Consider the following 16,997-nt stretch of genomic DNA (forward strand, 5'->3'; position numbering starts at 1 on the left):
TAAACACGACATCTATGGTCAAACATGCTGAAGTATTGTAAGTATTATACAAAGCAAATACAAACATCGATTGAATAATAAACATTGATCTACAGAGACATCTACGAACAAATATGCAGCATTGTTGCAAATCAGGGAAATTCGAGATACCGAAAAATTAAAGATGGAACCGTTTCAATGAAAATCAAACTCTGATAGGAAACGATTGACTCAGAGTCACATATCCAAGATCTGGCCAATAGCAACCGGTTGGATTGAACCCGTGACCATGTTGCTCAGAAGCATTATATGCTAACCACTAGTCAATGCTGCTGGTCAAAATAAATTTAAAAATCTCTAAAATGATTTATTTCACTTTCAAAAAATCTAGCACGTGTATTGTGTAACTTCATATTGTGACAATTTGATTCGACAATATTGACGCAAACAATATTTCGCAGTAACGTCACGCTCTCTAATGTATGTATAAACATATACATATGTAAGCTGATTTTGCCTTACACTTGGTCAAAACTTGTCTGAACATGCGCTACTACATATTGTGAATAGAAGCAGTATTTTACCGTATACTGGTGTGCCGAGCAATTGCCTTGCAGTGGTGGACCAAATTTATTTATATCTATGGTAATTTCACATAAAATAAAGTAAAAATCACCGTGAAATTCCCTAGATTTATATTATACATATGTATGCATTAAATTAAAGAAAGTGTACACGCGTTTCATACATAAATTAAAAATAATTGGATCAAAAAAACATGGCGAACCTCGCCGTATGAAACTTCTAAACCTTTTCGTCGGAAAATCCGACTGCCGCCGTCCTGTTTTTCTTTTTCAGGCCGGGAAAACCTCTGATGCAGATGTGATACGTAATTTGGTATCCTTTCAAATTTGACGACTACATAAAACGGGGTTCCGCATAAGCGCAACGTGTCTTCCTTTTAAAATTTTTAACCTTGTAAAAACCGCGGAGCTTTTTGCGGCCCGGGAGAGGTGGGTCGCCGTCCTAAAAGCTTTCGGCGAAAAAAAAGTCCTCCTCTCCCTTTTTAAGGGCATAAAAATATACATGGGCAATAAATATGTGCGGGAATATACATGCATACATAGGATAGGGTGAGCGTTGTGCAAAGCGCGTCTACGTAAGTATACGTACATCGAGTTTAAATGCCGGACATATGGACTGAGTGACCGGAGACGTAAAGTGCTTTTCCGGAAATATATAGCCTTTTCCAGACCGGAGTTATATTCCAGCTATAGATCGGATAAACGGGAAATATGAGATTTTATTACTTGGCGAACCCGTCTTTGCATACGGCCTCGTATATTACGCATAGTCGAAGTGGTAATGGCGAATAAACTCCGAGGAGAATATTTTCTAGCATGAATTATTTACACGATATCCCTACTTCAGAATTCGTTTAAAAATAATTTCAACTATTATAGTTTTTTTTTTGCGTTTTTTTGGCTTAAGATATATCTTCATTTTTTGGGTACCGGAATAAGTTCAACAACGGCAGCTTCATGAAATTACGACACCCAGTTTTATACGATAACTGTGACCAAACTTATATATAAATATAATAATATATTATAAATGTAAAGTGCATGAAGAATTCAACAAGATGGAACTTCCGAGTTCAAAAAAATTATCGCGAGTTCGTGCCAAATTTCAGCGACTTAAGCGCGTCAGTATTTTCTTTCAAAGGTTTAAAACTATTACAGATTGAAGTTTGATCAAACATAACGCTGAGGCTATTAAATATTCTTACATATGCGATAATTTGGGAGGGTGTGGAGCGTCTCACACGTGCTCCTGATATTGACATAGCGTCGCCGAGTGACAGGTGGCGTCAGCGTCAGATGCACCTACGCATGCGCGGGAGCGTATCACATCCATGAAGACACATATACACACACATTCATTCATCATTTCGAACGCGTGAATGGGTTGGATCAGCGAGCTTGTAATGCACGCACTCAACTTTTTACCATGAATACGTACGCGCGTCTATAAATTACCTTACATTATGTATATTTATATATAACACTAGTGTTGTACCTGATGACATACCATCGCATTGGTTTTGGCATAATAAGCTATTAAATTAAAAAAATTAAAATAAATTTGTCGTTGGTCGTGTCACGTTGGTCACGTTCGATCACCACGCGGTTCGTAAAAGCTCTACCCCATTCTGGGTTCGAATTTTTTTTTGGGTTATTTAAATAGATCCTCCTCGATATTTTGAACTTATTTTTAAGTATAATTTCTAAGTGGAAGCAGCTTTATTTTTAATCAACAAATAGTAATGTCAAAACACCATCAAATAACTTCGGAAAACAAAGTGAAAATTTTAGTTTTTTCAAAATGTGGACTTTCAACAAGAGATATTTCAAGTTAGTTGGGATATTCTCAATCAACAATTTCAAGAATACTGAAGAAAGAACTAGAAACTGGCAGTGTGGACCGACGCAAAGGCACCGGACTGGCTCGAAAGATAAATTCACGGAAAGATCGATTACTGACACGCCAATTTATTCAAAATCTTTTCAAAACTGCTTCAGATTTTTCAATTAATATTAGTGTGGAAACTGTGCGGGGACGAGAGAGAACTGTGCCTTTTACGCTCGGAGACCGGCAAAAAAGCCATTTCTCTAATAAAATTAAGGAAACACGTCTTCAATGGGCCAAAACTTATGAAAACTGGACAGTTTTGTATTGGCATAAAGTGGTACTGTCCGATGAGTTCAACTTCTTTCATCGGATGGATTACAGTATATTCGACGCAAAAGTGGAGAACAATACAATCAAAAGTACATATACTGTCAAAACAGTAAAGCACCCTCACAGCCAAATGGTTTGGGGGTGATTTTCATGCTACGGGATTGGAGAACATTGTTTTAAAAATGGTTTTGTGAATGGAGAGATGTACAAATCAATATTGGAGGAAAGTTTTGTCCCATCGATGGAAGAACATGTTTCATACTGCGGTGAAGTAATATTCCAAAACGTATCCGCACCATGCCAGCGATCAAAAACGGTAAATAAATGATTTATTTTATGCTTATGTATGTTATTAATAAAATTTAAAAATAAATAATAATATATGGTTTTTATACAAAAAAATATACAGAAAATGGGAGTTACGACGTTAGCATGGCCTGGAAATGCCCCGATATGAACCCGAAAGAAAATTTGTGGATGATTAAAAAACGTCGATTAAGCAAAGTGAACATCAACACTCCGTCAAAATTAAAAAAATGCCATTTAAAATTTGTGGTACAATGAAATGCCGCGATGCATTATAGAAGAACTGATAAATTCCATGCCTGCTAGGATTAAGGAAGTCATAAAAGGAAAAATGAGGGTCCACTAAATATTAAGTTTTATTTTTAAATGTATAAAATATAATTAAAATGAAAAAGTTCGAAAAACAAATAAATTATTGTTTCAATTATCTCTCCTGTATGTATGACGAAAAAAACACATTTTTTCAAAGTGATGTTATTTATGTGACCGCCAATGTATGTATGTCGAATCGAAACGACTATTATAGTACGGCAAGCGTTATCTCAGACTGACAAATACGCAGAATAGCGATATTATATATATAATGTATGATATAACTTTATTTTAATTCGTTTATCAATACCTTTCCGAAACCACCCGTTCAAATCAACAGGCGCAACACTAGTTTTATTTATTTTTTGTTTTTATTTTTATTTATATTATACCAGGAAGGCCTGACAGACAATGCGCCTTCCTGGCCAATTACATACAAATGTAAATCGAAACAATACGTGACATCTATGGTCAGATATTACAAACATCGTATAAATACGTTCAATAACATTTTTCATGTAACAATACGAATGTTTACATTCAATAAACAACCACAGAGACATCTATGGTGAGAAATCAGGAGAAACCTGAGATATAACAATAACTCAAGGTTTGCAACGGAAAATTTGGAAGGAAAAGCCAAATTTACAAGAACCGTTTCAATGAAAATCAGAAAAATTGACAAATTCTGATAATAAACGATCAACCGCGACAAACCAAGGTCTGGCCGACAACGACTCTAGTAGGAATCGAACCCGTGATATAATGCACGAAAGAATTAAACACTCACCACTAGACCACGCTGCTAGTTATACATATAAAAGTCATAATACCACCAGTTGCGAATCAGAGAATAAACCCTTAAGCATTACACTATATAAATACATTTTTATTCAATAATGTATGTACATACATACATACTGTGTAAATTTAATTTTGTACTGCTGTCATGGGCGAAAGTCTCGAGGACTTACTGATAGTAAATTTAATTTTGTAGAAGCCATTGCACTCAATATACATCGAAGTGAGTCCCTTCGCAGTTTAACCAGTCCGGTCACGCAGCTGGGGCGAGGGTGTGGGCTTCCGGTGTGGGGTACAAATTGCCCAAGAAATAAGGCATCGTCTGAGGGCAAGGAATCTGCCCTTTCCCGACGGCCGTCATCGGGTCGTGGCACCATTTAATAAGTCACAGAAGCTTCTTAAATTATCGCAACGTCTCCGGGGACCGCGATTAGAATGCGGAACGCCACGCAAAAAAATAATATAATAACAATATCGCATGAACGTTGGCAATTAAGAGATAAAAAGCAATTTATAATGAGCCCAAGTGTTTCGCCTACGTTTCTGATACCGTTTTATTGCCGCGACTTTAATTGAATTAATTCAGGAGTGCTTGAATTTCGTATTAAAATTATTGTGTCGAGATAAAGTAGGAATATTTAAGGCTTTCTCCCAAAAGGCTCTCTTATGCGTGTGCATATGTATGTATGTATGTATGTATGTATCTTAGATTTACACAGCTTCTGAAAGCGGGTCATTCGTAAAAGGACGACAAAGGTTAAACGAAATCCAACTAGACGTACTAACTTACCGATTTACAGTACATACAGAACCGGTCATATGTTTAAGACTAAAACACGTACATGCATATACGTGCGTGCGTACACGTACAATAAAAATATATGTGAGAGATAATGAAAGCCTATAATGCAAATTTTATAAGATATAGTGTGAAAATTTAAAGTTATAAATTTTCATGCGTTTAAATAATTAAAATCTAACAAACCGAGTGGGGGGGGGGGGTGGAAAGTCAAACAAGCATGGGCCCGAACATTCACGTTGGCTGTCACGGTGACAGCCGACAGTGACAGTGTCAGTGTGACACTGTCAGTGTAACAGTGTCACCGTCTCAAAATATTCTGGATCTTTGAACATGTCTATTACGATTAAATTTCTCCAACGACTTGGCGAAAGCAATTTAAATTTATATCGGGGGTCAAACCTCGCAAGTTGGCAAAGTTTCAGAGCGATCGGAAGACTTTAGGAAGGGACGCCTTATTTACGAACGAAGTGAAACTAATATAAAACCTTTAAAAAACAAATACTTATCGTAGATCGAGTTATACCTCTAGCTCATAGCAATAAATTTTAGTGGTTAGCGTGTAATTCTTTTAACTGAAGGGTCAAGGGTTAATTCCCTGGCCTGGTATTGCTGGCCAGACATTTGCATATACGTATGTATGTGACTCCAAGTCGATCGTTTCCCATCAGAGTTTGCCAATCTGTCTGATTTCATAATTGAAACGATTCCACCAAATTTGCTACCCATCCTGTTTCTAGCAAATTCGACCTAACAGCATCTCGAATTTACTGATTACACTGAGCAACAACAAAAAATACCGGAGCGGAAACTAATCAATCATTACTAAAGTTGACTCACTGAATTCAAATATGTCAATGATTTTTGCTGACTTGAGATATGAGCGTTTAAAGAATGCGCAAATTTTACATATTTTTGGATTTTGCTCATAACTCAAAATTTCTGTGCCAAAAGTGAGTATTGGAACAATAATCAAATGTTTTTTTTGTGTTAATTGTGATTTTTTATCGCTGCAAAATTTAGTATTTTGATTATTAATTATAAATAATTTTAATTTGTAGATAAGTATACAGATATTAATTACGAATCGCAAGCATATGTATGCTTGCAACAATCAACAAATTCAGCCTAGATGAATTTGCGAGAGAGGGAAAGGATGCCGATTCTATCAGATTATCAATCAGCTACTCTTTGGCAAATGTGATCATGTGATTGACAGCACGCACATTTCGTAGCACATACTTATTTTATTTTATTTTATTTTATTGTCACAATCAATACACACTCGCCATTACAGATTTGCTCCAATGCGACGGGTGTACGTTAATGAAATACATAAACAATCAGAAATCAGAAATACAGTAATACATACATATAGAATCAGAATATATAGAATATAACAATTAATCAGAAATAATAATCATAGTGATATCTATGGATTTCAGATTACTGTATATAATTAATACAAATTATACACAGGCAGATTTTTGTGACAACAGGATTAGATTTTTTTAATACCAATTTTCAGGAACCGTTTCAGCAATGATCAGATAAAATTGGCAAACTCTGATAGAGAAACGATCGATTTGGAGTCACAAAACCCCCAAATCTAACCAGCAGTGGCGAGGACACGAACCTATGACCTCAGTGATGCTAAATATATACGCTATCACTAAGCCAAACTGCTTAGTGATAAATAAACTACTCATGTAACAGTCTTACTCCATACGTATGTACATACATACATACATACATGCATACATATGGCAATAAAGCGGAAACGCGTTGCGGACCACCGACGTGTTCCATTGAAATACGGTTGACGACAATGCGATTAATTTGTATCACACGGTCAACGTAACACCGGGAGTGCTATTCTGCTCGGCGTACCATAAAACGAGGCCCCGAACGATGGTCGCCCTACATTGCACGCTGCGGTGCACCGTACGGCCGAGGCGCCATGTTAACTTACAATTAGGGAGCGCACAACGAGGTCCTGCGAAGCCTCCACGTTGTTGACGTAGGAAGGAAGCTGGCAATCTGGGGCTAAACCTCAGATCCGTTTAATTGCATTTACAATGGTCGCGTGACCGCTGCGCTGCAAGCCACTGTTGCATCATGCACGCTCCGGAAGACGATGCACTTGCAGCTCAGCCTATTGCACACCTATCGACTCATATACCCAACAGTTGAATTGAAAATAAATATATATATATATATATATATATATATATATATATATATATATATATATATAAATATATATATATATATATATATATATATATATATATATATATATATATATATATATATATATATATGTGTGTGTGACCTGATATGTGTATATATATATATATATATATGCATATCAGGTCACAGATCGCATACATAACATATCAGAGTTTGTCAATTTATCTAACGGTTCCTCACCGAATTGACAACCAACCTACCTACTGTTTGTCACCACTATTTGAATATAATCACAAATCTATAATCTATAAAGCTATGTGTGTACAAGTTTTCAAACCAAAGTAGTCGCTTTTGGTCAACATGTAATAATAACATGGTAAAAAATATAAATTTATTTAATAAAAAATAAAACAGTTATTAAAGTATGTATGTATGTAAGTAGTAAAAATTTGAATAGAATAAATATAAAAATGGGTACTCTAATATTGTACATTTCTAATATTGGTAGGCTGATTCAATCAAAAAACACAAATTAGTTCCCACAAAATTAAGTAAGTTCCCACAAAAATGAAATGGTGCCACTTTAGAATGCGATCTACCTTCACGTTTCTACTTTAATATCCGGTCTCGCTGTCTCAGTTCTCGCGTGTGATAGTCAGACTGAATAATACCGACTTTAACAACCTAATCTTAAATAACCAACCAGGCCAACCCTAACTTAACCTAACCGAACCTGACCCTTAAATAAATAGGTGTTGGCTGCTAATATACATGTGTATGTTTTTTTGTGAAAATATTGATGAAAAAAAACATATCTTAGCAGCCAACACCTATTTATTTAAGGGTCAGGTTAAGTTAGGTTAAGTTAATGTTGGCCCTATTCATTTAAGATTAGGTTGTTAGGGTCGGTATTTTCTTCGCTGCTGACGATATTTTGATATAAATGCTTCGACAACATTATGGGGCGGCAGGAAAAAATAAAAATTATAATAATCAGGTGGTTGCTACGACACAAATAAAAAAAAATAGTTGACTGCGATTCAAAGATAGATCGCATGCTAAGGTAGACCGCATACTAAAGTAGCACCAATATCATATTTACTATTTCAATCAATACTTTTATAATTTTTTTGATTTTTTTGGATTTGTTTTGAGATATGCAAGATTATTCTCCAATCCTTTGTCTTCTCGCTTGCTTTTCAATTCGCTTGTGAGAAGTAAGCTAGAGTATAATGCGATTGTGTGGAATCCGCATGAAGCAAATTACTCTCTGATGATTGAGAAAGTGCAAAAAGCATTTCTTCGTTTCCTATATAGGAAAGAATATGGGTATTACCCATATCTCTACCCCACTCCTTTCCTTTTGGGCATGCTTGGGTATAATTCCCTTGAACTTCGGAGAAACTTCTCATTAATTCGTTTCGTTCTCCTGCTCTTACGTGGTAATACGTCATGCCCGTTGTTGCTGGAGCAGTTGGGGCTTTATGTCCCTATTCACTATGTGCGTGGTAGACATCATCATTTGCTGGCTATACCTCCTGCCCGCACAGTCCTTTTTCGAATGGCTCCTATTCCAAGAGCTATCCGACTTCTTAATGAAATCGTTGCTGCCGAGACTGAATGTGATATTTTCCACCTTAGTGAGCGTAAATTGTCGGAAATTACTCTAACCCATTTATCTGGTAGTCTGCGCTCATCATTGTTTTCATGATTGATTGTGATTTATGAGTGAAATTTTGATTAACTCTCTTCCATTTGGGCCTTACAGGGATGTTTTGTATTTGTAGTTGTTTCTTACATATTTATTGAAACTGGCTGTAGGTGCAAGGCATTCCTTATGCTATATTTTATTTGATATTTTTACTTTATCTGTTATTATAAATACTATTTTTTATGTATGTAGATGTATTTATGTTTATGTTTAATTGTTATTTTGTTTTTTTTCTTTTTTGTGTTATATTTTTTGACCATTGTGGCGCTTTAGGAATTCCTGTTATGCCACAATGGTCTGTTTAAAATAAATAAATAAATAATATTTGATTTTTCATTCTTACGAAAGTTCTTTGTATGAAGGTTTAATAATTTCATACACATACTTTATTATTTTGGATGCGATCATTATTTTGGATGCGATCTACGAAAATAACTTTTTTCTCAATGTGACCCTCAGGCTACCTAAGATTGGATAGCCATGTCTTACATACAAATCTTTAAAATTTTATATTTTAACTTAAAAAATAATAATTTTTGTTCGATAAATGTAATATACTTCTATGAAATCAAAATGTAAGCAATGAAGATACAGCGAAATTAAAAGACGATTTAAAAAAAAATAGTCCATACATTTGTAAAATAATAAATAAAATACGCTTACATGTAAACTCTGCGAGTTAAATTAAATCTCCTACCTTCACTGCAACCTAAAAAGTAAAAGACAATATTAATAATCAACACACAGGTATTTAAAAAAAAAATTGCACAGCAATATAAAACAATGTGAAAACTCACCAGCTGTATAAAGTCTCCTTAGCAATAGTTTAAACGCCTTTGCCAATCATCTTCTTCTATATAAATTGCACACAATTTAAAACAAGCACTGATATTTATATTTTACACCATTTAGAATGATATTAATTATTTTTTAATATTTAAATTCACTTTATGCAAAAACAAATGAACTTATTTTTCTCATGAAAGAAAAACTTCAACACGGCTAAATATTTAGTTAAATTTATTGTTAAAAACACGCACTGAAACCGCTTTATATCGCAAACGATTATTTATCTGAATAAAATATATATGTATGTATGTATACGAAGTGCGAATTGGCAGACGATATAATTTAATAAAACTATGTACATATACGTATATATACATATGTTTATACATATATTATATAATCGAAGCATGATTTGCGAATAATTTTCTTGGAAATTTTCAGCTTTGATGAGAGAACAATATCATTGTATTGATAGATATATTAAATAATTATTTGAAAGGTTGAATATTCGCGTACAATTTTTGCCTAGTGTTAGGCTCGGCCATTATTCGTCGACTGAAGTTGGAAAAAAAAACATATGAATAAAATTAATTAAATTCAAATGCATTTTTAAATTTATTAAATTGAAACCTACGTATAATATGTCAGCGCTTATAATTTATACGTTTGTATATTTTTTCTTTAATTGCAATATTCTCCTTCGTCGACAAAGACGCCGAAGACAAATGACGAAATCTAACTTTGACAAAACTTTCTCAATTTACTTAGAAGCTTTCCGATGCACTCTTACAAATCACAAAAAAAACACGATGAACTTTTTTATTGTCCAACGATCAAAACTTTGCACTCAAATTATACGCACAGAACGTATCGATGCGAACCGTTACAAGTGTCGTAGTTTGAGCACCGAAAAGTCGTAATTTTGCGATAAAATCATACGTAACCCTAAAACTTGACAGTTTCCATCTATTTCCGTACGTAAATTGAAAAGTTTTATTAGTGTAAACTGTGCGAAATATAAAACGGCAACCGCAACAGCACGGCAATGTCCGCAACAGACGAATGACCCGTGTTGGGTGCTTTATTTATGGTCAACCTAGTGCACCGGAAATTAATTTTCATGCGAAAAAACATAAATATTATTATTTCATTGTATTTTTTGATCAAAACAGCTACGCAATAAAGAATTTTTCATCGCCTCTTTGGCATGTGTATAAAACATCGCGCGGAATTTTCCGGCTAACATACTCGCAACAAATATTTATTTTGATTAAAAAATATTTAAAAATTCCAAATTTTTTCAGTTTAAATTAAATTGTGTATTTGAAATTATCAATTATTTTATATACGGTATCCAATCTGTCAAATAAAACTGTATTTAAAGCGCAAATATTGTATGTACATAGTGTCATGTTCCAAAACGCAGTTTATATATTTTTTAAATTACTCGGTTAACACACCAAGATTTCTTTATCATAAAAATAATACATTTATGTTATTGGTAGATATATTCGAAAATTACAGATTTAATTATGGAATGAATTTAAAATGAGATACGTACAACTTTGTTTCACTAATTAACTTTGGTTCACTTTGTTCTGCTGCTGTGCTGACCGTCACTTGCGGGGTCGATATATCTCGAATACCACTCTCGGAGTCTCAATGGTGATGACTACCACTCTTGGAGTCTCGATGGCGATGACTAGTCACCGGAGCCTGAGGGGGCCGTGTATTGTTCAAAGGTTGTAAATGCACTGTTAAAGGTTTGCCGAACAATGGATAGCACTGTGACTATCCTACCTATAGTGATGACTAACTTGATGAATCGTGATCTATTTAAATGATTTTTATCTTTTGGGTTGGGCAAAGTCCGGCACTCCTGTCTTATTTGACTATCCCTTTACAGGAATTTTAATGGACTTGTTACTCACGTATATGAATGTGAGACAGTGAATTTGATTATTGTGGGAACTACATTGATAAGCGAGCTCAAAAATTATGACTCAACACTTTGGTCAAGACGATGCACTGCGGCGGGTGACTTTGTTGCGCGAGCAGATCAAAAGTATGCAGTTGTATGGAGCATGCCACACTAGGAAACTCACTAGTTGTTCAAGTCATAAAGGCACCCGACCATCGAGATTGACCAACGTTCGCTCTAGTAACGATGATTTTATTACTTGAACAACCGTCGCGATCCATCAAAGTGTATAGCGTTATAACGAAGAGTACCACACTCGGTGATTATGTGCTGGCGATAACATATTGAAAAAAATATTTATTTATTTTATTTTAGATATATAGGTATACATATATGTATATATTATATATACTAAGAAGGCGTAGCAGAAAAACCCCAATCCGCCTTCCTGGTCAATTACAAACATCGATATACAATTTTTTTACAAACCTCCTTTACGTTTCACTTACGATTACAATTCAGGAAAAAGTTTGCCTCTTATCCGATCGTTTTCATACTTTGCTATATTGCTCATTTTGGTCACCAATATAAGTAAATGGATCCTCCGCCATTACGATGGTGCAAAAATATCGTGTAAGACGCGTTTGAAATCTGCCCAGCGAGATAATCGTTGACGTTTATCCACCGTTTGTTTAGACCAGTGGTTCTTAACGGGGGCGCCAGCACCCCCTTGTGGGCGTTTTAAAAGTCTGGGGGGGGGCGTTTTTAAATTTTTAACATTTGGGGGGCGTTACACGATACAGAAGTAAGATGGCTATCGAAATGAAATTGTTTAAAAAGATTTTATGCACTATTTAATATATTTGGAAAGATAAATGAAAATCTCCTGAAGCTTCAAGGAAGCAATATCAGCCTTATTAAAGCCAAAGGCGTTATACTGAGCTTTATCAACAAACTCAAATTATTTAAAAATAATTTTCGTCGGCGAGAACTTCATCTATTTCCTTCTTTACAATAATTAAAAGAAGATATGCTCAAAGATTCTGATTTGGAAACATACTGTAGCCACATTGACGCCCTTATCGAAGATATGTATGATAATACGATTCAAAGACTTGTATGAACTGTTAATACCAGATTGGATAATTAATCCATTTTTATCAGATGTAGAAAGTGTCAGTCAAAATTTAAAAGAGCAGTTTATTGAGCTACAAAATGACTGTGAAGCTAAAATAGTATTCAATCAATGTGATTATGATGTTTTTTGGGTCCGTTTTCGCCATCGATACCCTCTGTGGAAAGAGGTAAAATTACCCATCGTAGCATTTCCTTCATCATATTTAGTAGAAAAGGAGATTTGAGACTGTAATTAACTAAACTTGAACCGAATATTACGAAAATAGCGCAGTCACATGAGGCTCAAGGATCTCATTATTTATTTATTTTTAATAAAAAAATTCACATTTCCATTGAATTATTTACTTTTAAAATTGAAATAACATTATAATGTATGTAATGTTAATATGACATAAATGGCAATTAATACATAATGTTTATAAAAATAATCATGTTTTTTATTTGTTTTTCTTATAATTTTTTATTTGTAAAGAAAATCATTGCATGAAATACATACATAGAAAATAGAGTAATTTTTTGTGGGGGGGGGGGGCGCTGGATAATTTTATTGTGGTAAAGGGGGCGATTCTCTCAATATGGTTAAGAAACACTGGTTTAGACTATTCTCACTTTTCGCCATGTCAGATTTCAATTGTTTAAACACCTATAACTTTTTCTTTTTTCACTCTATATTTTATAAAATTTGCTTTATAGGTTCTCGTTATCTCTAATATATAAATAGTTTTAACTCTCATATGTATATATAAATTTTAAATTTGACGTGTAGCTTCGTGTAATGGCATATAGCCGCTACATATCGATTTACGGCCAAATGTGTCAGATCTGACATTTCACTGCTAGAACTACATATATCTCTTCACTGAGCGTTATCTGCGAGATAAGTATTCGATAAGAAGCTATGTTGTATCTAATTGTTAATATCATTTACAATAAGTTTTCCACCAACAAACAAAGCGTTTAACCCATAACCTCAAATTTCAGTTGTTTCTTCCTCCAAAACAAACTTTCTAACCAATACAGGTTTAATAAATATACACAGATCAAACACTGATAGTTTTATTTTTAGTTATCAGCTGATGTATTTTAGAATAATTTTAACAAAGCATCATAGAGACATCGGATAAATTTTAACAAATTTTTGATAAACTTTTTTTTTTCGGACTATTTTTAATACCAATATAAATCGTTACATTCCGAGATGCTTAGAAACTCAAAATTTTCGAGACATCGAAAAATCGAAAGTGGGTAAAGGTTGCCAATTTGTTAGAACAGTTTCAATGAAAATCAGATAAACTGGCAAACTCTGATAAGAAACGATCGACCTGGAGTTTGTATGAATTCGTATTGTATAAAATGCTTATGGATATTGCTTGTATCTATTGATTGTATTGTATTTGTTTAAGTGCACTCGTCGCTTTGGAGCGATCTGTAAAGGAGAGTGTTGATATTCTATGAAATAAAATAAAGATTTAAAATAAGTAATAAAAGCCAAAAGAACTTATGATTGAAATATATTTAACTGATGTTCAATTAAGAAAAATAAAATAAATCATTAAAAAGATATCCTAAATAATTACAACGCTCTCGTGTAGCTATATCCATTGCACTCAGAGGACACGACATGTTTTCAACTTGCACAATATAAAATTGTACCGGGCACGTTTTCGCTTCGTATCTGAATTTATGAATTTTACAGCGAATACAGTTTCCCGGAATACATACTTTACGAAAATTCTTTTTGTCTCGGAAAACACAGTTCGGAATTGACAAGCGAAAGCGAGTAACGACATTTTATCTGGGCAATTTCCCGACACTCTCTGGTAAAATGTCCATTCCTTAGTTGTTATCGTCCCGACGACACTCGGTCCACGCTCAACAACAAAGTACAATATAACAATAATAATTTGGAGGATTTACCCATGCGAAATACGTGCGCAAAAATGCCACTGTTAAAACGCAATATGAGCATTTGAATCAACACAGATATTTTGCACGTGGAAATTCGAACCAAAAACGTATGTACCTATACATTTACATATATTATACACAGGTGTATATGGAGCCGTTTTAAAAGTTCCCAAAGCAAAAGCATAATTGAATTCAATGTTTTCTTTTCAATCATTCTACTAGATGTTAAACTGTCATTTAATGAGCATTTTAACTACATAGTCACTAATTCATAAAAACTCTTGGGATTTATCTGCCGAGTTGCGAAGCCCTTTTAAGACTCCGCATACTCTGATATTGCTCTATAACAGTTTGGTTCGTAGTTGCGCCACTGTGCTTAACTTGTTTAATGACCAAGATTTAGGCAAAGTACAAAAATTACAAAATAAAGCTATGAGAGGTATTTTGAATGTGGGTAGATTAAAAAGTATTAGAAGTATGTTAGATGAATTGGAATGGATGAGTATTAGAACTAGTTTAAATCTTAGTACATTGTCTTTTGTTTATAAGTTAGATCATAAGTTATTACCTAAGTAATTTAATGATTATACAATAGGGAATAGAGATACACATAAGACAGCTGGGGGTGTTTTTCACAGTTTTTTCTCATGTATAATGCCCTTCCTGAGTGCATCAGGTCTTCTAAGACCATGGATGCATTCTTGCGAGGTGCGAGGAGACATCTCTGTGAGAGACAGTAGTTAAATATAAAATTTTAGATTTAAGTTATTAAGATGTATATTTTTAATTAGCTAATAGCTAAAATTATATATAAATAAATAAATAAATAAATATGGAGTATGCTTCAGTCATATGGCATCCTTATTACCAAACCTACATATATACATACATAGATCATTTAGAGACAATTCAGAAACGCTTTCTGCGCCATATCCCATAAGATTGGTCTTGTAAGATTGCTGCCAACTTATAATGACAGACTCTCTTTTTTCAAGATCGCTAGTTTGTTTCATCGCAGAAGGGTTTCTGATTTGTTACTTTTATACAAGTTTGCTAATGGTATCCTTGACCGATTCGGCGCAAACATTGATGTATAATACACTAGATGGGCCCTGACGTGTGATTTTGGTCGGAGATCTTGTCTTCACTAACTGAGGGGTGCGAGGGGTTTAACTAGCGGGGTAGTTGGAAAAAAACGGTTTTTTTCCCTACGACGCAGCGGTACCTACCTACCTACTGAGAGAAAGTGTGCATGCGCCATGTATTTTGCATGCGCCAAAAGGGAGACCAGTATAAAGCGTGAGGGCGGATCTATGTGTATTATTTATTCATTTTATTTTATTTTATTCTAAACAAACCATTGTGGCATAACAGGAATTCCTAAAGCGCCACAATGGTCAAAAAATATAACACAAAAAAAAACAAAATAACAATTAAACATAAATCAATACATAACGAAAATAATATACTCATCAATTATACATAAAAAAAATACATTTAAACATAAACATAAATACATCCATACATAAACATAAAAAATAGCATTTATTAATAACAGATAAAGTAAAAATATCAAATAAAATATAGCATAAGGAATGCCTTGCACCTACAGCCAGTTTCAATAAATAAATATGTAAGAAACAACTACAAATACAAAACATCCCTGTAAGGCCCAAATGGAAGAGAGTTAATCAAAATTTCACTCATAAATCACAATCAATCATGAAAACAATGATGAGCGCAGACTACCAGATAAATGGGTTAGAGTAATTTCCGACAATTTACGCTCACTAAGGTGGAAAATATCACATTCAGTCTCGGCAGCAACGATTTCATTAAGAAGTCGAATAGCTCTTGGAATAGGAGCCATTCGAAAAAGGACTGTGCGGGCAGGAGGTACAGCCAGCAAATGATGATGTCTACCACGCACATTATTATATATCTATGGGTGCAAACGATCGACAAGCGCCAGACAGACTGAACCACAGATTAACTGGATGGCTGCTTTAAACGCAATTCTCGACTTCACGAATGATAGATTGCACATCAGATTGAATGCACATTTCATATATGCTATTATTCTAGCACTTCAACCAGATTTTTTAAAAATGTCACTTGTACCAGTCTGGTTTTCAGCCCTTCAAATGTAGGTATATAATACAAAAAAAATAATATATCACAAAAAGTTAAAGCTCACATCAATCAATTACGAATGTAGCATTTCGTTGACGAATAATAAGCACTTTCCGAGAACTTTACGGTCGCCCTACGTATTTACAGCCATATAAAGCCCACATTAGGGCGTCTATTCAAATAAAAATGTGTCAAATTTAAAAGTATCGTTTAACGTAAACGTTTCGCTCTGTCGATTGAATGCAGAGTGAATACGCCAGGGGCAA

The sequence above is a fragment of the Arctopsyche grandis genome, chromosome 13, assembly GCF_051622035.1.
Source record: "Arctopsyche grandis isolate Sample6627 chromosome 13, ASM5162203v2, whole genome shotgun sequence".
NCBI classification, from domain to species: Eukaryota; Metazoa; Arthropoda; class Insecta; order Trichoptera; family Hydropsychidae; genus Arctopsyche; species Arctopsyche grandis.